General features: G+C 41.4%; 2 long non-coding RNA genes across 2 annotated transcripts; both read right to left on the bottom strand.

Moving 5' to 3' along the window:
- Positions 1 to 929: 929 nt before the first annotated feature.
- LOC144457001 (uncharacterized) lies at positions 930 to 8,396 on the bottom strand. Its single transcript, XR_013486258.1, has 2 exons — positions 8,073 to 8,396; positions 930 to 1,781 (listed from the first exon to the last, which is right to left on the bottom strand). It is a non-coding gene; the product is annotated as an uncharacterized LOC144457001 (long non-coding RNA).
- A 1,990-nt stretch (positions 8,397 to 10,386) lies between these two features.
- LOC144457002 (uncharacterized) lies at positions 10,387 to 23,170 on the bottom strand. The gene is made up of 2 exons (XR_013486259.1): positions 23,066 to 23,170; positions 10,387 to 11,677 (listed from the first exon to the last, which is right to left on the bottom strand). It is a non-coding gene; the product is annotated as an uncharacterized LOC144457002 (long non-coding RNA).
- Positions 23,171 to 25,249: the final 2,079 nt, after the last annotated feature.

The following is a 25,249-nucleotide window of genomic DNA, read 5'->3' on the forward strand; positions in this document are numbered from 1 at the left end:
CTGAGTTCTCTTGGCATTGTATGTAGGCTGTACATCAGCTATTACTTGTTCTTGCTTTGTGAATTGCCTACCTTGCCCTTTCCCTACCCCCTTCCCCATGATGTATTTCTTTTCTTTCTTTCTTTCTTTCTTTCTTTCTTTCTTTCTTTCTTTCTTTCTTTCTTTCTTTCTTTCTTTCTTTCTTTCTTTCTTTCATAATCAGGGTTAAGTGACTTGCCCAGGGTTACATAGCTAGTAAGAGTCTGAGGCTGGATTTGAATTCAGGTCCTCCAGACTTTAGCACTAGTGCTTTATCCCTGTACCACTTAGCTGCCCGCTTGCATTTCTTTGGTGATATCCTTTATATTGCTTCTCCTGTGTAATCTCTCCCCCGCTCCCGTTTTTTAGGAGTTGCAATCTGTTCACACTGACTCTGTTGCCTTTCCATTGTCTTTTCTTCAGGAGATTGTAGTGTTGCATGTTTCACAGTCACATAATGTGACCCGAGGCTGGATTATCTGGGAAATTGTAAAATTTTTTTAATAACCTCAAGCTTGTTCTTGAAACAAAGACACACACACACACACACACACACACACACCACTAATATTCTTCCAGTGGTATGGCCCCCTCAAATAGCCTTATCTAAAATTGCCATCTCTCCATTTACTTAACTCAGATTTTAGAAAGCCAGTTACTTTGCACTACCCAATCTCTTGGGATTCCTGGCATGCTAGAAAGGAAGAGGGTAATGGAGGAAGTTAGATCCCAAGGAGGTGAGAGAGAACTTCAGCATGTGGATTACTCACTTAATATATTGTATCTGGCAAATTTTTTAGGCCCTGGATAGTTTCCTTTGTTACCTTGAATGCTCCTGGCTGTTTCTCCTGGCTGTAAGTTGATATCTACTCCTAGAAATCACAATAACACACACATATATTTCTTGAAAGTTGTAAAAGACTCTGAATCTCTCTTTGCCTCTCTGTGGAATTGTATCCTGGATTTGAAGATACAAATATGAAGATCCCACCCCCTCCCCCATAAGCAGCAGTTTCCACAGCTTGAATTGTCCAAGTCCAAGGCTCTGACACATGCCTTTTTAAAAAGTAAAAAACAACATGGCCTAGAAGAGCCAGACCACCATTAAAGAAATACTAAGTTGAAGCACTATCTGAATGCCAGAAAACAAAAACCAAAACAATCCCCAAACCCCTATTTTTTAATTGATAGCTCTGATGAATGTCAGGATTCTGCTTTCCTGATCCAGCACTGTCAGTACACTGAGAAGGAAAGAGGGGACGGGAAATATCTCTGGAGTCTCTCTAGGATGTCCTGTTCTTGTTCCACACTGCAGAAACCAGCTAGGGCAAAGTGTGTGGCACTTCCAGCTGGGGTTACCATTAGCTGGCATCTTTAGGGAAGCAGAAAGGTAATTGGTATCACTTTGAGAGACCAGGTATTGCTCTGTGGGTTGCAGAGAGTTTGGGTCTGAGAGTAGAGTGAGGAAGGGACTGGGTAAGGCTTCCCCATATGTCTGGGAAGTCCTGGTCAGCAGTCAGTTTTACCACAACCCATTGTCTCTGGATCCCCAAGCAAATTCTTCCAAATGTAACTAAGAGGTTCGTTTGATACGTAGCCTTCTTGAAATGACTGTTGGGCAAAGGGCACTTTGGTGCTGATTCTTCATGCCATCATGAGCACCTGCCACTTTTCCTGAAAACCTTCTTCTAAGCAATAGTTCCTAGCCTGAGGTCCATGGACCCTTGAGGGGTTTGTAGATAGACTTCAGGGGGCCTTTGAACCTGGATGGGAAAAAAATTATATTTTCATTTCAATATAGTCTCCTTTGTAATCATGTGTATCTTATTTTATACATTTAAAGATATTCTGAGAAGGGGTCCTTGGGCTTCACTAGAATGCCAAAAGGGTCTATGACACAAAAAATAGATTAAGAATCGCTGTAGGATTTCACACAAGGATTGTTCTGTTCTCACTAAAATTCCTGTCAGTGGCATGTATTGTTCTCTGGACAATGGGATGCTCTGGAAAGTCAGAAGAAAAACAGAAAACAAAAAACTGTACCAGGAAGAGTGAACAGAGCATTGAGTTTCAGAATTAGAATTGTGTCACCCAACCCAGAGTGCAGCTGTGCATGTATGACCTCACTCCCACCCCATAGATCCTCTTTTTTCAGGGGACTCTCTGACTTCTGCGTGTTTTAGCTTAGCATGACTGTGATGCACAGTGATATTGTCCTCATTGATGTCCGGTTCCCCTTGCCAGTGGTAGTTTTTGTTATTGTTTTCAGTTGTGTCCAACTCTTTGTGACCCCATTTGAGGTTTTCTTGGCATAGATGCTGGAGTGGTTTGCCATTTCCTTCTCCAACTCTTTTTACTGATGAGGAAACAGAGGTAAACAGGGTTAAGTAACTTACCCAGGGTCACACAGCTAGTAAGTGTCTGAGGTCAGATTTGAACTTAGGGAGATGACTTCAGGCTTGGCATTCTATCCACTGCACCAGTGGTAGAAATAGCAATTGCCTTACTTTCATAGAATATAGTTTTCAAAGAGATTTCAAATAGGATCTCTTAAGTGGCTGTCCATTCTACAAGTGAAGAAACTGATACTTTACCCAAGATCATACCATAACTAAGGGAGTCAGAACTAGAACTCAATTTGCCTAACCTCTAACTCTTTTTGCTATTTTGCAGTTCAATTTTCTTTTTCAGGGGTGCAAGTAGGAAGGAGTCAGTAATAAAAAAAAAAAGACAATAAAGCCAAGGCTTCTCCCCAAGTAGACTGTAGAGCCCAGTGTAAAAAATGAAAAAAAAAATCAGAAATAATATGTTTGTAAACATTGTAGCTTAATTAAAGTTCCCACTTTGAGTTGTGCAAAGGCTGCAGGGTGGTAGCAGGGGCAGGAGGGCTTGGGCTGAGTAGAAGGTAAAGGATTTGGCAACTACTATTTTCTGCTTTGCTTCTGCAAATCCAGCTGACTGGGGTCCTGGTAAAGACTAGAAGAAGGCTGCTGACTGGTCTGGTCCAGGGAATAGAGAATGTGCTTAGAACCATCCAGCTGAGGGGGCTTTCGAGAGCATTGCGTGTAAGAGGCACTGTACATTAGGTTCACATGTTATAAGAAATAACTTGGCATCATTACATGCCTAATTACACGGATAAGCAACGTATTTACATGCTGTAATGGTGTATTTACCATGTATTCATGTTAATTATTTTAAAATGAACACAACTACTATTAACATGTGACAATGGCTCATTAGCATGTGTAATTACTTCTGTCAGTACTGATATCAGAACATGTCTTTTAGTAGGTGCAGGCATTAATCCTACATCCCTTTTGTTCTCTGCTGGTTCTCCAGGTAGAATCCTAGAACAGAAGACATTTCTTTCATTTATTTCACAGGATCTAGGCATAGCTGCATGTTATTATTGAAAGAGTAAATATGTAACTCACATGTGATTATAACATTATATATTAATATACTTAATATATAACTCATATGTAACTTTCATATACGTATGTGAATAATGAAATCAACTTCAGAATTAGTAAGATGTGGGTTTAGTTCGTGCCTATGACACAGAATAGTTTCATGACTGTGGGCAAGTCTCTTAACTCTTAAAGGCTGTGAACTATAGATGAATTGCTGATGTATCTTCATACTTGAAGTTTCTTAAACTAATGAAAACCTAGGTCTGTACCAAAAAAATAATTCTTACAATGCCAATCAATCAAACATTTATTAAGTGCCTTCTATGTGCTAAAAACCATGCTAAGCACCGAGGGATACAAAAAGACAAAAAGACAGTCCCTGCCCTCAAGGAATTTACAATCTAATGGGGGAGACAGTATGCAAACATACATATGAAGCAAGCTATATGTGGGAGAAATAGGAAAAATTTAACAGAGAGAAGGCACTACAATTAAGAAGTGATAGAGAAAAGCTTCCAGTAAAAGAGCAGATTTTAGTTAGGGCTTAAAGGAAGCCAAGGAGGCAAACAGGCAGACCAGAGGAGGAAGAGCATTCCAGGCACTAGGGAAAGCCAAAGAAAATGCTCAGAGCTGGGAGGTAGAGTATCTTGTTTGTGTAAAGAATCAGAAGACCAACGTCACTGGATTGAAGAGTTTGTGTCAAGGAGAAAAGTGTAAAAAGACTAGAAAGGTAGGAGGGGGCTAGATTATGAAGTGCTTTGAATTCCAAACAGAGTATTTTGTATTTCATCCTGGGGGCAATAGGGAGCCATTGGAGTTTATTGAGCAGGGGGCAGATGGTATGGTTGAAACTTGTACTTTAGGAAGATCACGCTAGTGGATGAATAGAGGATGGATGGGAATGGGAAGAGCCTTGGACAGGTAGACCCACCAGTAGGCTATTACAAAAATCCACATGTAGGTGATGAGGGCCTGCACCAGGCTGGTGGCAGTGTCAGAGGAGAGAAGGGTTTGTATATGAGAGATGTTGCAGAGATGGAATTGACAGGCTTTGGCAACAGCTTGATGAGGTGCAAGAGAGAATGAGGAATTCAGGATGACTTCAAGGCTGTGAGCCTGAGAGACTGAGAGGATAGTACTGTCCTCTACAGTAATAGGCAAGGGTGGAGGAGTGGATTTGTTCAGCTATTTTCAGTTGTGTCTGACCCCGTTTTTTTTTTTTTCCTGGTGAGGCAGCTGGGGTTAAGTGACTTGCCCAGGGTTACACAGTTAGTGGGTGTCAAGTATCTGAGGCCAGATTTGAACTCAGGTCCTCCTGACTCCAGGGCTGGTGCTCTATCCATTGTGCCACCCAGCTGCCCCCTGTTTGGGGTTTTCTTGGCAGAGATATTGGAGTGGTTTGCCATTTCCTTCTCCAGCTCATTTTATGCAGGAGGAAACTGAGGCAAACAGGGTTAAATGATTTGCTTAGGGTCACATAGCCTAGTGTCTGAAGTCACATTTGAACTCAGATGAGTCTTCCTGATTCCAGACCTGACTCTCTATTCACTGTGCCACCTACCTGCCCTATGAGGAGGGTTTAGGGTGAGTTTCATTTTGAACATGTTGAGTTTAAGATATCTCCTCGACAGCCAGTTCAAGATACCTACTGGACATATAGTTCAGGATGTCTGAAAGGCAGTTGGAGATGTAAGATTGGACATCCACAGAAAGTCTGTGCCAGGATAGTTAGATCTGAGAATCATTAACATAGAGATGGCGATTAAATCCATCAAGAAACGATGTAATATAGAGGGAGCAGAGAAAAGGGCCTAGGACAGAACCCTGAGAAACACACAGTTAGAGGGCATGATCTGGAAGAGGATCCAGCAAAGGAGACAGAGAAGTGGTCATATATCTAGGAGGAGAATCAGGAGAGAGTGGTGTCCCACAATCTAGAGAGAAGAGAATATCAAAGGAGAAAGAGTGATTGACAGAGTCAAAGGCTGCAGAGAGGTTAAGGAGAATGAGGACTGAGAAAAAGTCATTGGATTTGGCAACTAAGAAATCATTAGTAATTTTGGAGACAGCAGTTTTAGTGGAATGATAAGGTTACAAGGTGGATTGTAAGGGGTTAAGAAGAGAGTGAGAAAGTGGAAAAATCTATCGTAGATAGCCTTTTTGAGGAATTTAGCTAGAAACAGCAGAAGAGATACAGGATGATAGTGGTTGGAAGGATCAAGTAAGGTTTTCTGGTTTCTTTTTTTTCAGGATGGGGGAGATAAGGGCGTGTTTGTGGGCAATAAGGAATGAGCCAGTAGACAGGGAGAGAGTGAAGATAGGTGAAAGAGTGGGTTTGACAGAGGGGGGAGATCTGTTGGAGGAGATGGGATGATTTGGGATCACTTGAAGAAGTGGAGGGGTTAGCCTTGGAAAGGAGTCAGCTACTTCATCATTTAAGATAAGCGTGCAGGAGGAGAAAGCGGCAGAAGGTATTGGAATGATGGCAGATAAGGAAGTGGAGAGAAGAGTGATCTCATGGTGAATAGCTTCATTTTTTTCCCCCCTGTAAAATATGAGGCAAAGTTCTTAGCTGAGAGAATGGGGGGAGGAGAACCATGGGAGGTTTGAGGAGGGATGAAAAGATTCCGGAGAACCGCTATGGAGAATGGGACAGTGAGTTGATAAGGGAGGTATGGTAGGATTGCCTAGAAGCTGTGAGGGCCCAGTTGAGGTTGTGTAACATAAAGTTGTAGTTGAGTCAGGCAAAACAGTGTGTGATTTTCTCTATCTTTATTAAGCAGCACATGTATAGGAACAAAAGTGGCTAATGGTGGGAGTGATCCAAGGCTTAGCTTGGAGGCTTGGCAGGACATAATTGGCAATGTGATAAGGGGACTAGGAATTTAAGAGAGGAAGTAGAGTTCAAATTGATTCATTAAGGAGTAAAGATGGGGAAAAGAAGCGAGAGTGGCTAGTGCAGGGGAGATGGCCTGGAAGAGAATTGAAGGGTCAATAGATTGGAGGTCATAGTATGGTTAAAGAGAAGGGTGTTGTAAGGGAAGGCAAAGGAAGAAGTAAAAAGCCAATAGATTATGGTTGGACAAGGAAATTTCAGAATTATTGAACATAGAGGTAGTACATTTGTGGGTGATGGCAAGATCAGGGTTATGACCATCTTTGTGTATTGCTGAGGTAGGGTGGAAGAGCAGTTCATGGAAAGTGAAGTTAATATTTATATAACAATTTAAAATCTGCAAAACCCTTTTTGCCTTAGAAAATCCCCTTGGGGCATGTACTAAAGGTATTTTTTAGAGCTGTTTTGCAGATGAGGAAATAGAGGCTTAGTGAAATTCAATGACTTACCCATGGTCATACAGATATGCTTCAGAGATAGAATTTGAACCCAGGTCTTTCTGGGTCCAAATCTCACAAACTCTCCATTATGCCATGCTGACTTCTTGCAGGGTCCCTCCAAGATTCTACTACCTTTCTTTTACCAATGGTTTCTGTCAGTTGATCCACTAAGAAGGTTTTCTTTTCCTTAATGTCAACTCTAAATTTCCCTTGCTTTGCATTAAGCTCATTCTCTTTTTCTATCTTCTGTGCTAAAACACTCCAGCCTCTTTCCCCTCTTGGCCATAGTTTTTCCACATACCTAAAGAGTGTAGTTTAGATTTTCCCTCGTCTCAAAACATGTGCCTCCTAGTCTTCTCCTCCTCCTGCCTTTTAAGTGTGAGGCTTAATATTCTCGTCAATAAGAGGAATGGATTTATCCACTTTGGAGGTCTTCCCCTTAAAAACACTGCCTGTCTGTGTTTCCAGCTGATACCACCAAAGAGGTTTTCAGCCTTGTTTTCTGAGGAGAGAGGGCTGATGGAATAGAGGAAACCAGTCTCTCTCTCTCTCTCTCCCTCTCCCTCTCTCCCTCTCCCTCTTTCCCTCCCCCTCTCTCCCTCTGTCCCTCCTCCTTCCCTCTCTCTCTCTCTCTCTCTCTCTCTCTCTCTCTCTCTCTCTCTCTCTCTCTCTCTCTCTCTCTCTCTCTCTCTCTCTCTCTCTCTCTCTCTCTCTCTCTCTCTCTCTCTCTCTCTCTGTCTTCCCCCGCTTCTCTCTGTGTGTCTGTCTCTCTTTGTCTCTCTGTTTCTGGCTCTATCTCTCTGCTCTGTCTGTCTCAGTCTCTTTGCATTAGCCTGGAGTTGTCTCTAAATTGCTTCATCTTCTGCAATTTAAGAGTTCCAGTGGTCTCCCTGAAGTAGCATCTCTTGTCATGAACGGCTCTCCCCCTCCCCTTCCTTCTTTAAAAATCACACACAACAAAAGAAAACATGTGAGTTACTCTCCAGGCTGGAATATCTGTTACTATAGATGACTTGTTCCCCCGGCTCCTTGATGCTATCAGAATACAAATGCAGAGCAGACACCTACTTGGAGAAGAAAGAAAAATATGCTCTTTATGTGTTTAAACACAGATGTACTTCAGATGTTGTTGTTGTTATTATTATTCTATTTAGATGGCTTCACTAGCCATTATGGTAGGAAGTTGAGACACCTGGTTTGCATTATTATGGCTTGTATTTAAGACTAGCTCTCAGGACTTTAGATGGGGGTTGGGAGAGGTAGAGGAGAAGGGGGCTGGGGGAGGTAGTATCTGATCCTTACCAGCAATTTTGTGATTTATGGTTCCTTTCTTCCTTTTCCTGTTGTATTTTTTTGGGCAGCCCACTTCTCCCCTTGCAGCTGCTGCTGGCCTGGCCTGGTGTGGTCTTTGCTTTACAAAAAGACTGCTGAAAGCCAGATGCTCATTTAGGGTTTCTTGTTGGTTTCAAGGCTTCTCTCTAACTCTTTCACTTCTTTGTGTGGATTTTGTTTAATCCTCGAAATGATTTGGGTAGGAAAGCAAGTGTTTGTGAGTGGGTGGATCTCAAAGATTGACTACCTCACATCACTGGGTAAGAGTAGTGGATCCAGTGCTGGACTCAGGAGCTAGGAAGACCTTGGGTTTGAATCCTACTTCAGACACTTACTAGCTGTGTCATCCTGGGCAAGTCACTCAACTTTTCTGAGTCTCAGTTTCATTATCTGAAATAAGGGAATAATAACAGCACTCCTATGTCGTAGATTGTTGCAAGGATCAAGTGATAATGTATAGAAGGCAAGAATAACTATTCTCCAGGTTCAAGGTACTCTATAGGTCAGAATTTACTCAAAGCCTTTCTCTAGTCAGCCCAAAGATACAGTTAGTTCAGAGTAAAGTCATTTAATGAAACAGAATAATAAGAACAGATTATCTCTTCATAAACTTGAGGCATCTCATGAATTCATATTCTGTTAGTAGGGAGGGTGGGTACATAGAAATTTTGCATAAAGGGCACATGTATAGGGAATACATTTGGCTAGGGTACATGGTTGGAGGGGGTTGCTCACACCTCCAATGCTGCCATTCCACCAATGTATTTTGGTGATGTCATTGAGCTGTTCTCACTAGATAAGCTCTACAATGGATGTGCAATCTCAAGCATCGCTATGCAGGTCTCAAATAATTTTTTAGCAGCTGTGGCTACTGGGCATAGATGTTGCCATCAGCTTCCGGGCTAGGGCAGAGTGACTAGAACATTTCTCTGATAAGATCTTGCTGACATCTCTTTTTCATGCCCATCACACTCAACTCACAGAAGCCAGGCAGAGTGCCCTCTGGCTATGATACAGTCTTTTCTCTTGGACTCCTCTCTCTGGGCAGAGATCTTAGCCCTCTCTATTCCAGGTGGCTATGTTTCACTAAAGGTTGGCTATTTCATGGATCCTCTGTCTTAGCAGGACAGTCCAAAAACTAAATTAAGTTGAGTAGGCATTATTCCTTAGGAATCCACTCTGTATTCCTCCTCTATTATGCATACTTGTCTGCAGCAAAATCCCATTGCTTTGGTGCTGTATTGTGGCTAGCGTTCTCCCTACCTTAAGCACTCTCTCTATATGTAAATAGGGCAGTGAGGTGGTGTAGTGCATAGGGTGCCAGGTCTGGAGTCAGGAAGACTCATCTTCCTGAGTTCAAATCTGGTCTCAGACATTTATTAGCTGTGTGATCCTGGGCAAGTCACTTAACCCTATTTGCCTCAGTTTCCTCACCTGTAAAATGAGCTAGAAATGGAAATGGAAACCCAAAATAGCATCATGGATTTGAACATGACTGAACAACAAAACTAGGAATCTATATAAATATGCTTAGCAGACCTTAAAAAGCCATTTACGATTCAATAATTGTTATTTTTGTTGTTCTATGTTTTGTTGTATGTATTGTTGTGTAGCACTGTAGAAAACAAGAATTATTTCCAGGTTCCTCTCTTATTTCTTCCATATGTCTATGTACCTTTAATATTGAAGAATTGCAATGAATAGGTACTTGATAGATTCCTGAATTGGGTCATGGGGACAAAGTATCTATTTAAATGATTACCCTTATACTGGGGCTGTATATATCACCATTGCAATCTGTGACAATTAAAAAAGTCTGACAGACATACTTTCTGAGTAGTTTAATCATTTTATTAATAAGGCCAGCAAATTATTAATAAAAGGATGGTCATTTGGCATTTCTCTTGGATCAAAGACAATCATGGTGTTGGGTTCACAGTTTATATAATTTTTGAAGAGTAGATGTTCAGTGAGGGGCTGAGAGGGACATCATGTTACCCTTGGACAGAGAAGCTATATACTCAGACCACCCCCAGACTTGGGCTATCTAAACAAAAGGATCTGTCTCTATCCAATCTTGAGCAGAACACGATGGGCCTCCCCACCTTGGATTAATTTTCTTGTGAGGTTGGGTGGGGTCTTACCAAGATTAAGGACAGTTGATTCAACCTCATTATCATCAATGTCCTTCAAGAGACTGAACTTTCAAAATCAGGACTTTGGAAGCAAGGGAGAGCTCTGAATCCCCCCAAATTGTTGGTTATTAATAATCATTTCTCTCAAATTTCTAGATGCAGTAAAGCTTTATTTTTCTTTGGGGGTAGGGAGGACACAGTAAAGCAATAACAACAAAAAACAAATAAGAAACTTACATGTATGTAGTGCTTTACCATGTTATAAAGCTTTTTTACATGTGAAAATCTTGGGTAGGAGCCTCTCCCAAGACACGAATATCCCAAGAGAGCTATCACATCTTTGGCTCATTGCTCTCACCCAGAAAATCTGAGAACTTCATTATGTGATCCTATCCAGTGTGTTATCCACAAATCCCCTTGCAAGTACATGGTTCATAAATCCCAAAGAAGTCAAGGTTTGTTTACAGGTTAAAGAAGACAAATAGATTCTTTATCAGAGATTTTAAAAAAAATATTGACACGTGTCGAAGAGCGATCTCAGAGACCTTTATAATTGCAGGTGTTAGGTGTTTCCTCTGATGGTTCTTTAGGGTGCCTATTGCAGCTCTTCATAGTAAAGAAGGAAACAAGTATTTTTTTTTGAATGCTTTCTATGTACAAGATACTGTGCTAAATGCTTTGCAAATGTTACCTCATCTGACCCTCACATCCTACCCTGAGAGGTAGGTGCTATTATTATCCTCATTTTTTAGTGGTGGAAACTAAGGTAGACAGAGGTTAAGTAATTTGCCCAAGGGCCCAGTGAGTTAGTGTCTGAGGCTAGTTTTGAACTGAGATCTTCTTCACGCTGGCCCCAATATTCTATGTACTGGGTCCCCAGCTACCCCTCCACAGCTTCTAGTTGCTGGTATTCACCGTTCTGGCTCCTTGAAGTTTCCCGCCTCAGCATTGGATGTCTCTCTTGCTGTTGTTATCCTGCTATAGAATTTCTCTGTATTGCTTTGTGTGCATGCCACTGAAGTTCCCAGTGGATGCTACTGCTTCTTTTTCATAGGAAAATACTTTTGCCTATAATACTCAATGATTACCCAAAGAGTGGGGCATTTCAGAGTTTTCCATTATGGTAGTGTTACAGCTCAAATATTATGCCCCACCAAGTGACTTCTCTCGTAGTTCCTGTTGCTGATCTTCATCACTTACACTGGATTGGGTCAGAATGAACTCACATTTTTTAGGTGCCCTTTCTTCCAGCTCCTAAAACATGTGTTTTCTGCCCATATTAGCACTTTCCAAGGATGTGGAAATTGATTAAATATTTCACTGTAGCCCAGAAGGTCCCTTTAGTAATGATTGGGTGGAGTTATTCAGATTCCTGGATGCTGATTCTCCCAATATCCTGGATAAAGAGATAGACAGGGGGAGCCAAACATACACCTAGTCCTACAGAGCAAAAAAAAAAAAAAATTACAGTGCTGGATACAAATGCATTATCTCTTTTAATTCTTATAATGACCTTGGAAGAGAAGTACCAATTTTATCACCCTCATTTTACAGTTGAAGAAACAAGTTTCACAGACTTGCCCGTGGTTACATTTGAATTTGTGTCTAGTTTTTAATCCAATACTCTTTCCAGAAAGCTACAGTCACATGGAGACCTGTGTGACCTTTCTGTCTTTGACCTCTTTGAAGATCTCATAGGTCCAGAGATAGAAGGGATCATATAGGCCATAGGGTCCAATCTTTTAATTTACAGAAGGGAATTGAGGTTCAGGGAGGTCCCATAAACATCAAGTACCAGAAGTGGGATTTAAACCCAGCTTCTCTGACTCCAGACTCTGAGTTTTCTCCCATATGCTGCATAAACTGAATAGTGGGCTTACTGGGTTGAAGGACGTGAATGGTCTTATTACTTTTATTTCATAACTCCGAATTGCTTTCCATAACAGCTGGATCAAACCAAGATTCCTGTCAATAATTTATTAGGTTGCTATAGACATGTTAAGCAATTTTTATTCTTTCATCTCTTACAGCATGGTTGAATGGATAGAAAGTTGCCCTAGGGGGTAGGAAGATTTGAATTCAGGTCCTGATTTTGGCAGGTATTAGTTGGGCAACCCTAGATAAGTCCTTCATCTTCTCAATGCTCTGAGTAACTCTCCTACAAGCTACAGAGAAGGTGCTGACTTACATTGGTAGAGGAAGTGTTCTCACCTGGGAGTTCCCTATGCTAATGAAACCTATCCTCTGTCATCTTTGGTAATTTGGTAGGAGTCATGTCTCCTTTCTAAGGTAGCCCCTTCCCAGTACTTACGTTAGCTTAGAAACCAGGTTAGTAATGAGCAGTTGACATGACGTATAAGGGTTCAAAGCAATGGGAGGCAGATGTTCTGATGGACATTTCATTGCGACCACAGTAGATTTTGATGAACTCTTCTGTTTCACCCCAAGGCCTGCCAGACACTGTATGCTCTCTCTTGAATAGTGCCAGACAAACACTGACAGATCCTTTCCCACATATCTTTCCTTTTTATTTTCTCCATATGGACCACCACCCTTTTGTTTGCATTCCTTATTACAGTGTTGGCCTTCTTCATTGGAACACACTTTTTATAACAGTCCCAAGTTTAAAGATTACTTTTTGGAACCTGCGTTTGAGACTGCTTCCTGGTAACTTTAATCTCACCAATAGGGTTTGGTCATTACTGGGAAGCTTTCTTGTACATAACCAATCCCATGCATGGATTTGGGGGGATTTGACCTCACCTGGTACTGTCTCCTTCTAACCTGAGTGTTTCTTTTTTGTAAGATTAGGCATTCTAGATTTAGAACTGGAAAGGAACTTAGAAACAATCTGGTCCAACCTTTCCCTTTTACAGATGAGGAAATTGAAGCCTATAAAGATGACACAAAATGTTGTAATAAGCAGCAGAGCTGGAATTTGAACCTTTGTCTTCCTAACTCCAAAGTCAGTGCTCTATGCTTGACTTCCGAGAGCCAAGATAGTGCAGTAAGCAGTAGATGCTTGTCCCTCTCCCATTCACAGTCCTGAATACCCACAAAATAGTGCCTCAGAACAGATCCAACCTAATGCAGTATCCTCTATGCTGACTTTTCCTGACCTTGTCTCTAGACTTTGGGGGCCCACCTTCTGGACCTGTAGCTACTTCTAGAGGGCTTCATTCGTGACAAGTCTTAAAATGGGAGGGGTTGGGTTCCTGGCAATCTAATCCTTATAAATTCTGTTACTTCATACTTATTTTCTAAGCAAAAGAGGCAAAATGACGTGGAGGGGGTGAAGTTCTGGGCTGGGATTCTGTTAGACAAGTAACAACACAGGAGGCTCTGGAGTTTTTAGGTTCCAGCCTCTAATAGCTTCACTCTTGATCTGTACAGCCAGAAGGACAGGAAGACAGCTTTGGAGAGGTTAAATAAGTTTACTTTATTCTAGTCTAGTCTTCTCAAGAGAGTTGCTGATAATGGGAGCACCTACAGCATTCCCTAATCACCCTTCTCACAGGGGCGGGAAAGAATGGTAGGAGCCACAACTCCTTACTAGTCCCTTATGCCTCAGTGGGGGCTTGGTTGAGGCAAGCACAATATTCTCCCCAACCCTTGAGGAGGGCTGATCAAGGCAGGTACACGCATTCCTTTATACGTTGTCCAAACTCTGAAATGGATTCCCCACTTACTGACCAGTACCCACTTGTTTTATAGGGCAACAGACAAAGAAGGCATCTTGCCAATATTAAGCTCACAGGTTAACTTTAGCAATATTGTCATGACCTAACATAGTGCAGGCCTACATTATGTCCCCCCTATATCTCTACTGTGACTGGGCAGTAGAAGTTGTTTTCGATCATAATTCATGGGAAATATTATCTAGGATCCTGAAAGTATTATCTAAAAGGAATAACAAAATTCTCCTTACACACACTAAAATCTACCTTACTTAAAGATTCAATAAGACCTGGCATTCAATCCTGCCTCACATTCTTCCTGTCTGGGTGTTCATGGGCAAGATATTTCAACTCTGTGCTTCAAGCAACTGCTCAAGACTTACCTTCTAAGTAATAGATGGCTTGAAGGAGTTCCCACAAGAAATGAATGAATTAATGATTTACTAATTACTAACATTTATATAAAGCTTTAAGGTTGCAAAATGCTTTACATGTATTATATTAAGTGCTTAGTATGTGTCAAAATACTGTGCTAAGTGCTGAGGAAAGAAATAAATACAAAAACAAAGACTATCTGTGCCCTCACAGAGCTTTTCTACAAAATTAATTTATTTTAATGTTCTTTTAAAAAATATTTTTAATTTATGGAATAAAACAAACATTTCCATAACATAGTATAATAAAACAGATGATTGCACATGAGCCTGTAAATCTATTATGTACAACTTGCTATTCCTTTTAAATATATAATAAAGTTATTATGTAAATTTCTTCTTTTCCTACCTTCCCCCAAGATGGCACAAATAGGTGTATGTATATATATACACATATATACATATACATATATATGCATATATGTATATATATATACACATATATACATATACATATATATGCATATATGTAAAATTCTTCTATACATATTTCTATTTATCAGTTCTTTCTCTGGATACAGATAGTGTTTTTCTTCATGTGTCCTTTGTAGTTAATTTGGGTATTTATAATAGTCAAAATGACTTATTTGCCTAAAGTCATTTTAAAAACAATATTGCTATTACTCTATACAGTGTTCTCTTGGTTCTGATCATTTCACTCTTCATTATTTTGTGCAAGTCTTTCCATGTTTTTCTAAGATCATTGGACTCATCATTTCTTATAGCACAGTAGTATTCCATCATAATCATATAACACAAATTGTTCAGCCGTACTAATAGGAGGAGGCCACACATAAAGGGGGAAAGGGGGACATTGAGGGTTATTTGATTTGGAAAATTATGGAGATGGTGAGTGGAGCCTTAGAAGAATAGCCTGATATACTCTTTCCAGTAGTAACAACAGAATTGATGGTTCCAGAACTGGCAAGCTAGATGGAGGTGAGAAGGACAGAAGGGATGGGAGTAGTGGCAAGGGAGAAGATGGCCAGGGAGTAAAGTGAAACATGGGAGGGAAGCATGGGGCCTCAAAACAGAGGATACTCATCAGTCAGGACAATAGGGCTCCAGGGTGGGAATTCCTGAGCTGAAAGGTTTAAGTTCTCAAGGACATGGCCATAGGATCAAAGACTTAAAGATGGAAGGGAAGTTAGAGGTCATCATGTCACTTTATAGAGGAAATAACTGAGGCCTACACAGGTTAAGTGACTTGCCCAAGGTCACATAGTAAGTAACAGATGTCAGATTTGAACCCAGGTCCTCCAAAACGGGAGGTCTCTGAACGAGTAGGGGGAAGCAACATAACTTAGGTATACATTTATTCTAAATAAAACAACTCTCTACTGGCTTTCTGTCCTGCTTCCTCCAATCAAGTATTGAGAATATTAGTAGCTGCTAAAGGGAGTTAGGTAATGATATAAAGTTCTGGCCACCCACATGAGTTTTTATTTTAACAGACATTTATTAAATGCTCCCCGTATTAATAGCAAGGCATTAGGAAAGATTCAAAGGTTGGATAAACCAAGGCTACTGGTAATCCTGATGAAGCTTTCAGTCTGGTAGAGTTATGACCTGAAGGGCTTCTAATGGCTCAAAACCAGCCCTGGCCTATTAAGGCGCAGTTTACAGCAGGTCTCTTGGGAGCCCTTTGTACAGACCATTTAATGATCAGGGGTGTCCCTTGCATGGACTAGGTTGCTGGAGGAGATGACTCCCATGGAGTTTCTTAATTTGAAACCAGTTGAGTAAAATCCTTTTGATCCTAACTCAAGATTCTCTTGTACCCTAGCATAAATGGGCTCCAACTACTTTACATCAGAACTCTTGTCCTAGCTGATAGAAGAGACTTCATCCCCAATCTCTTCCCTCTCCCAGTCATCATGTTGCTTGTTAAGTAATCTTCCTACTACATAGATTCTATGATGTCACTCTGGGCCGCACAAAATTGTCAGTGACTTCTAATTGCCTAATGAATAAAATTAAAAGCTCCTTGGTCTGGCGTTCATAGCCCTCCACAATCTGTTCAACTTAATTTTCATGACATATTTTACTGTTGCTCTTTAAGTGGTCTGTGTTCTGGTCAAATTGGAGAGCTTTTTATTCTTTCTTTTTTACTCTTTCCCACCTATGTGTATTTTATCATTTTGTTTCAAAATTCTATTACGCCTGTAATGAACTCCCTCGATCTTTGACATTGAACTACTTTTTCTTTAAGACCTAGGAGAGGTGTTGTTTCCTACATGACGTTTTTTCCTGATGTTGTCCCATCACCCTCCCCCTTCTCCCTGTCTCCACCACTTACATGTTATGGCATCACCTCCCTGATGTCACAGTCCTTTTTGAGATCAAAGGACAATCAATAACAATTATTCCCACCTCTGATAATTCCTCCCTCCTTTCTGTATCTCTAATCTCTTACTGACCTCTCCTAAGCACTTTTCATGTTGTAACTAGTGTGATCCTAATTATTCTACATAGTGGCTATATGGTGTTGTGGACCTGGATAGGGTGCTGGACCTGGACCCCCTTTCTTGTGAGGAATGCCAGGACCACACTAGAGTTTGTTTCTGCCTCACCGTCTCTTTCTACAGTCAGTTGGTCCTCCCAACAGCCAGCATGAATGCCATTATCTTCTTCCTTGTTTTCCTCAAGAAGGCAAGGAAATGATGTGGTTGAAGTCTTATAGGACACTTAGGACCTCTTCTCAATGGCCTTTCACCAGGCCTCACTGACTTTCCTACTTAGCAAACCTAAGTCAACCCAATCAAAAGCTCCTTTTCACTCTCCCTCCCCTTAACACTTCTTCACCCGCCCTCTCTTTGCCATCTTTAAATCTTTCTTCTACCCTCTTTTTTTTTTTTTTACAAGGACACAAGATCTCTTTCCAAAGCAGGCTTTACCCTTTTTCTATGAGCAGCTGACAAAGAGGACAAGTAATTTCTTAGCCTTTCAGCTCTGGGCTGCCTTGCTCTGTGTGTGTGTGTGTGTGTGTGTGTGTGTGTGTGTGTGTGTGTGTGTGTGTGTGCGCACATGTGTGCCAGGAGCCAGTGCACCTGTTGTGATAAGCAGGGTTTCCTTCATAAGCAATTTGAAAAGAGGGCAAGCCATGCACCCCTCTCCCTTTCTTTTAGTGAATGTTAATAATTTTTAAAAGGAGTGAGGGGAAAAAAGTGTCTTGAAGTTACAAATGGATTCTTTAGCTTGACAAACTGCAGTGTTGATGGGAAATGTAATAAAAAGAAGCCATGAAGGCACCTCGATCCCTGGCTTGATTAGGGCCCAAAATGGGACAAGGCAGGCTGGGAGGTGCGCTGGCAAATTTGCTTCATTTGGAAAGGACTATTTCCTAGCTGCTTCCCCCCCCCAGCCTGTTTTGACTTATTATTCTTTGGGTCTCCAAGTTTTCTTTGTTTGACTCTGGTTGGTAAAATAGCCTAAAGCCATGGGGGGAAAAGGGAAAAAAAAAGACAGCTCACCACCAAAACAAGCTCTTGCCTAAAATACTTCCCACTTTTTAATTTATTTGGGAGAGGAGGGAATGTGTGTGGCTGCCTTTAACCCACCCTCCCCTTTTTTCCTTTAAAAAAAAGGTCTATTAATCTCATGCTGGCAAAAGGTGTTGGATGGACAAACATGGAGATGGAAATTCTCTGTTTATCCATGGGCAGTGGCAGGCTCTGCTGCCCAGTCATGCATGCGGCAGACTTGAATGGATTGGGGCCACCTCTCGGGGTGAGAATCGGATCCCAAAGTTATATCCCTTTAGACGTGGGCTTTTCAGTGGATTCTTTCCTACCACTTCCACCCAGCCCCCACCTGCATTTAGCAAAAGTTGTCTTGTGTGACATTCTCCAGGAAATGGGCTTCTCTCCCCCTTTACTCATTTGAGTTTGGACGGTATTCTACCTGGGGGGTTGTATTGGGACAATTGTGTGTGTGTGTGTGTGTGTGTGTGTGTATGTAAATGTATGTGCATGTGTGTATCTATCCTATGGGTCACATCATACTGGCCCTGAACCCTGCACCGGCTGGTCTATATCCTTCCCCAAGGGCGCTGACTATGTGCTAAACACAATAGATTCTCCTCCCAAATAGGTTACATTCTAAAAGAGGGGATGAAATGAATGTAAGTATACACAGATGAATACATGACAATTTTGGGAGACGAGTCATTACTAGAAGCTGGGGGAAGGTGGGAATCAAGAAGGGTTGATGCATAAGTCTTTTAATTTCTCTGAATCTCAGTTTCTTCATCTCAAAAACGAGAGAATTGGACTAGATGATTTTATTTCTGTGTCTGTTTCTCTGTTTTCTGTGTCTGTTTCTGTCTCTTTCCCTCCTCTCTCTCTCTCTCTCTCCATGTCTTTGTCTCTCCCTCCCTCCCTATCTATCTCTTTCCCTTCCTCTTTTTCTCTCTGTCTTTCCGTGTCTCTGTTTCTGTCTCTTTCCACCCTTCTCTCTCTCTCTCCCTCTCCCTCTCTCTCTCTCTCTCTCTCTCTCTCTCTCTCTCTCTCTCTCTCTCTCTCTCTCTCTCTCTCTCTCTCCCTCTCTTTCTGTCTCCCTCCATATCTTGGTCTACCTCCTTCCCCCCATGCACACTGCCCTGCATTGTGAGGTTGGATTTGCACATTTCTGAACATGTTTAAAAAAACCTTTCTAACCAGGCTTTTTTTCAATGGGATATTTTCTGGGTCTCTAAAGTTTTTCATTAACTTTTGGTCCTCTTAGAGTCAAGAAGGGATCCCGCCTCTGGAGCCTGGGCTAGTGTCGGCTGCTCAGACTGGGGGTGTTGGCTCAGAACCTTAATGTGGTGCAGAGTTGGTGATCTTTACCTTCACCCACTACTGTACATTGGTGAATAGTGAGGTTTTGCAGTGAGAGTGGGCAGTTGGGAATGTTGCTTATGTTTGGGGGCCCCTCAGATGGGCTCTGGCTTGTCATTTGAGTATTTTCAGTTTGCCTCTGGTCTCACTGTTGGCAGTGCCCAGTGATTGGTCTCCTGCCCTGCCTCAAAGTGGGAGGTCGAGGGGGTTGGGGGAGCTCTCTCTGTGTGGTTTTCTTCTGTCAGTGCCTCCAATGCCTGCCAGTTTAAAACTTCTTTCTTACACCTGCCTTCAGCTGTTCTGAAACATAGGGCCCATTTTATTTGGAATATGAGGCTGGTTTTTAAACCTAAAGAGCTAACTTCCCCCTCCTCCCTACCCCCTGCTGTGATGTCACGCAATCATAAGATTTTAGAGTTTTTGAATTGGAAGGGACCTTAAAACACATCAGAAAAGCAAATAAAAAGATGAAATTTACCACTAATTCTCCAGAATGAATTATGGAGAATATAACATGATTTTCAGAAAGTAAAAGATTGCTAAACATTGTAATGGGTCATTGAGGGAGGTTGCCAAATTGCCTTCTTTGTGGGTGTTTAAGAAAAATTGAGGAAGTTACCATCTGTCTAAGGACAGTTAAGTACCATACAGCCTGGGGAATTACAGAATTGGAGGATTTAGAGCTGGCAAGGATCTTAGAGTTCATGTCCCCTAGTTCTCTCATTTTACAAATTAGGAAACTGACGCTTCCGGGGGAAAAGTAAGGAAATGTATTAGACTAAAAGACCTCTTTAAAAGTTCTATTTGTATACTTTGGTGCAGTAGAAAGAACTCTGAACTTGGAGTCACCAGACGAGTTCGAATGGTGACTGCTACTTAAAATTACTCTGTGGACCTCAGTCTCTTCTTTGTAAATGGCAGCTCAAGTTTCTTCCAGCTATAGACCTATGATTCTAGGATTCACCTGCTTTCTTTCACCTTTGATTTTTGCCTCTTTCCTATATGTGCCCTGATGGCAGAGTGAGTCTCTTTTTCTAATGTTCTTCATAGAAATGGCATGATGTAGGGCAGAGGGCAACAGTTGTGTAGAACTTCAGATCTGTGAGTCATAGAGTGATAACAGAGCAAGTACATGGAACTCCAGGGTCAAAGCCTATGTGCATGGGATCCTCTCCTTATACCTGTGTGAAGGGTGGAGCTGGGAAGATCTGGGGAGCAGAGAGATCATGGTCTTCTGAGTTCCTGACTGTAGAGAGAAGACATGTGTTTCCAAACTCTCTTCAAGGCACTGGAGGGAGAGACTCTGGGAAGAGGCTGACAAGCAGAGGAGGCAGCACCTTCATCATGTTTCTATCATTTTCTGTTGAGTTAGGGCTTGCACTGTCTCTGTCTCTCTCTTTGTGTTTTTTCTGTCTCTTTCTCTGTTTGTCTCTGTCTCTATCACTCTTCTGTTTCTCTCTCTCTCTCTCTCTCTCTTTTTCTCTCTCTATCTCTCTGCCTCTCTATCTCTCTCTGTCTCTCTCTGTCTCTCTCTGTCTCTCTGTCTCTCTGTCTCTGTCTCTCTGTCTCTCTCTCTCTGTCTCTCTCTCTCTCTCTCTCTCTCTCTGTCTCTCTCACACACCATCCATCTTTTTTTCTTTTTAAATCTTTTGATTCTTAACCTTTTGTGATATAGACCCTTTTGCTGGTCTGGTGAAACCTATAGTACCCTTTTGAGAATAATGTTTTTAAATGCATAAAATAAAATAAAAAACACAAGATTATAGGAAATCAATTGCATTGTACAGTTATCAAAATATGTATATTTTTAATCTGTAGACCCTAGCTTAAAAGCCTTTGTAAAATAGATTTTTGTTTAAGTCTTCTGTCTTTCAGTCATAGTCATTTCCTGAAACCAACCTCTCCCATCCCTCACCACTCTTGGCCTCCCCTCCCCCTTCTAACAAAGAAAGAATACTGAAAAGCCAATCAACAATAGCACTGGGTCAGACAGCATGTATAGCATACTGCCCCCAGAATCTCCCACCCTCTCTACCAAGAGTAAGGGAATATATGTCATCATTGTTCTCCAGGACCAAGATTGGTCATTGAAATTAATTTGAGTTCGGCTGCTTTTGGTGTAGTTTTTGTTTATGTTATTATGGTAACCCTATCCATTGTTCTCTTGGTTCTGCTTCCTTTGCTCTGTATCAAGTTATACAAACTTTCCCATGGTTAGCAGAATACATCAAAGTCATTTTTTTATTGCTTGATGTTCCATTACATCTGTATGCCAAATTTTAATCATCATTCCCCAATCAATAAGCAACTACTCTGTTTCCCCTAACCATCCTTTAAAGCTTAATTCAAATGCCACCTCTTCCATGAACTCAAACAAGTAATCAAGTAACAGTCATTTATTAAGTTTCTACTATGTGCTGCACACTGTACTAAGCCCTTCAGATCCAACAAAAATAAAGTAGTCCCTATTCTCATGGAGCTTATACACACACACACATATTTTTTGCTTAGGCAGTTGGGGTTAAGTGACTTGCCCAGGGTCACACAGCTAGTAAGTGTCAAGTGTTTGGTCTGAGGCCGGATTTGAACTCAGGTCCTCCTGCCTTCAGGGCCAGTGCTCTACCCACTGAGCCACCTAGCTGCCCTGAGCTTATATTTTTCAAGAGAAAAAACCTGTCCGTAAAAGTGTAGCACATATAGACTCTGGGCTTACTCTTCCAACCTCTATTTCTCTGCCAGGTCATGTTCTCAGAGAAAGACCACTATTTCCTTTCTAAGTTTTAAGGATAACCTTGGGTATTTTTTAATACTATCTCTCATGATTAATTAATAAACATTTATTAAATGTCTAATGTGTGCCAGGTACTGTGCTAAGGGCTGGGGACACAAAAAGAGGCAAAAAATAGTCCCTACCCTCAAGGAGTTTACAATTTAATGGGAGAGACAATGTACAAACAATGTGTATATGAACCAAACCATATAAAGGATAAATAGGAAATAATTAAACAACAGAAAGCACCGGAATAAGGGGGGGGGGAATGGGGAAGGTTTCCTATAGAAGGTGAGATTTTAGTTGGGACTTAAAGGAAGCCAGGGAGGTCATGAGGCCCCATCCAGTGTGTTTCCCCTAATATCACCCAATGGTTTGCTACAGTATCTCCCTTAAATCATCTAACTAGTGGCAGCTGCCCTAACATAATTTTGACCAGTTGCTATTGCCTCAACATCAGTTAACCAATTAATGTCAGTTAACTTTTTCAAAAAGATGTTTACTGAGAACAGGAACTGAAATAGAAAGACCTCCCAAACAGTGAACCTACTCTTCTCGGCCACCTTGATCCTTGGGGATTGTTGGTCAAAATGTAAAGGTGATTGCTGCCATCATTTTTCTTACAAGTTCACTTCTGGGCATGGCATAGTAAATGAAAGAATTGCTCCTTCTTTTGTAGCACTGGGTATCTTCCTTACTGTCAGGTCAATCTACTTCTGTTCTGGATTAGCTGGCCACTCCTCAGGGATCGCTACTCACTGAACTTGGTTCCTGAAACTATTAGCTCTGGTTGCTAAAGCAGACTCTCAATGGTTCTCCTGACCTTTTGAAATCTACTTGGTCCATTCCATCTTTGATACACATTCACCTAACAACAGGAAAGAATGAACCAGTGTATAGCAACACCATGTGTCCACAACCCAGGTGGTCAGGTCAGACAGCCTGCACTTCTACCTTTCTCCACCCAAAGTCTTACAATAGTTCATCTTCCTCCTCTCTTGAAAGACACCAGGGAGAGATTTCTTCCATTCATTGGATTCTTTTGTGTGCATATTCAGTTCTAGCAGAAACCCCATTAAAAAGCTTTTCATTAACACCAAGAAACTGACAAAAGACAGTCAGAATACCTGTACTTGCTCTGGAGTGGAGGGCAGTCCACCCCATGTTGCACTCAATGACCCGGTTTCCTCAGAAGCTTGCAGCAGAGAAACAGGATGATCTGAGTGCGCAGAAGAAAGAAGAAACAGGAAGAGTCATAGCAGTGTCATTGGCAGAGATAGGAGCTCAAGTGTGAAGCTATTAGTGCCTACTTCCTCTGCCAGGGCTATAGCCAGCCAGTCTCTTTCTTAAACCTTAAAGACTTCACAGACACACATGAACGTTGCAGTTGAGCAGGACTTGGGTTTACCCAGGGCTGCAAAGGTCCCACATATGACTATTTCTTTCAAATGATAGAATTATGACGGCTCTTGACCCAATTATGCAGACAAATGCGCCACATTAGGATTTAACAGATGCTAACTACTGTGGTTATCTCTTTTTCAGGATGAATAACCAGGTTACTTGGGTTTTGGAGTATGTGACTATTGAAGTTAGGGTGAGGGTTAACTCCTGCTACCTTCTCTAAAGTGGCATATACTGAGTGAATCCTGAGAAAGGCTTTGGGGATCTGGGAAGATAAGAAAATTATATCTGGGACGTAGTGTTCAGGACTGGGCACAATCTTTTTTCCCCTTTGTCTTGGCCAGGGGTGGGGAACCTATGGCCTTAAGGCCACATGTGACTTGAGGGCTTAAAGGGCCACATGTGGCCTCAGGCTGAAGGTTCCCCCTGTCTGGACTTTCAAGGACCACTCCCTTAGATTTATATAAGTACACGTGGTCTTCTTTAAAATGCAAGGTCCTTGAGGACAGGCTCTCTTTCTTTTGTTTTGGTTAAACAAAACTTAGCCGAGTGTTTGTCAGGTAGGAAGCATTTAGTAAATGCTTGTGGATTGATTTATTGATTTCTAGAGAGTAAAACAAAAACCAATCAGTGCAAATTTGTGGAAGACAAATATCCTTGAAATAGAAGGAAACGTTTCATAGTAATTAGACCTATCTGAAAATGGATTGGGCTTCCTTCGAGGTAAGCTCCCTGTTGCTACTTATGTTCCAGCCCAGGTTAGTTGACCACCTGTCTTTTAGAGATGGTGGACTGAGAGTTCCTGCATCCTCAACTAGGTGACTTCCAAGTTTCTTTCCAATTTTAATTTTTTTTTTTTATCATTTTAACAGTGAGGGAAAAGTTAGCTGGTTACTCTTTCAGCAAAAGGAAAAGCCTCTGCTGTGCACTGAGCTTTTAAGTTTAATTCCAAGTTAAAAAAAAAGTGTTCAGTGTTACCAGTCACAGCACAGAAATCATGCATTAGCACCAATATTGCAGATGGTGTTCCAAAAGCAGCCTCTTTGGCCTGTAAAATTTGCACTGATGTTGCCCATATTAACCAGTGCTGATCTACATCCCTCCCCTCCTTTAATTTCCTACATCAGCTCTCTGAAGGCACAGGTATTTGCTTCTTGCTCATTCACAAAGTAAAAATTTTCTTGCCAGACTGAGATGCCTAGAAATGCTGCAAAAGGGAATAGAAAAGAAAAAGAACATTCCATTTCTTTTAGGCGCTGGGCTTGCGGACCACTGCTTATTTACTTGAATGATAAACACCATTTTTTTCTTCCTTTTGACACGATCTTAAAGGCTGCCTTAAACCACACCTAAGACTTCTTTCTTTGCCCTTCTACTAAGATCCTGTGTTATTCAGCAGACAGAAATGAATTCTTAGCTCTGAGATTAAAAAAAAAGAGAAGAGGAGAGGAAGCTCTAGCATATTGATCATGAAACTAGCTTAGACTTTTGCAAGTATATCTTCCCTTCAGCTGAGCTGCAACTGTACAGACTGAAGAGAACAGAAGAATGGGTGGTTGTGGGTTCTCCAAGGAGGCCGTAGAATCTCTTTCACCAGAGATCTTTGGGAAGAACATCTGAATTTATTGGTTTAGAATTTGGGGGATCCTCGGGTTTTAGAACTGAAACTGGAAGGAACCTTGGATGTTTAGGTTCAGTCCTATTAATGTGCCCTTGGACTACTCTTTGGTTTCTGTGTGTCTAGTTTTCTCAGAGTGGCCTGCTCTTAGATTTTGTTTGAAGGTCGGCATGAAAGAAACTGTATCAATCTTTCACAGATTATCTGCCAATTAAAAGAGATGGAAAGACCAGGGCAGTTCCATATTGGGAGCAAATAGAGCTTGTGTCCTATGAAAAAGAATTGTTTT

This window comes from Phascolarctos cinereus, unplaced genomic scaffold, assembly GCF_003287225.1.
Source record: "Phascolarctos cinereus isolate Bilbo 61053 unplaced genomic scaffold, phaCin_HiC Scaffold_4;HRSCAF=312, whole genome shotgun sequence".
In the NCBI taxonomy this organism is placed as follows: domain Eukaryota; kingdom Metazoa; phylum Chordata; class Mammalia; order Diprotodontia; family Phascolarctidae; genus Phascolarctos; species Phascolarctos cinereus.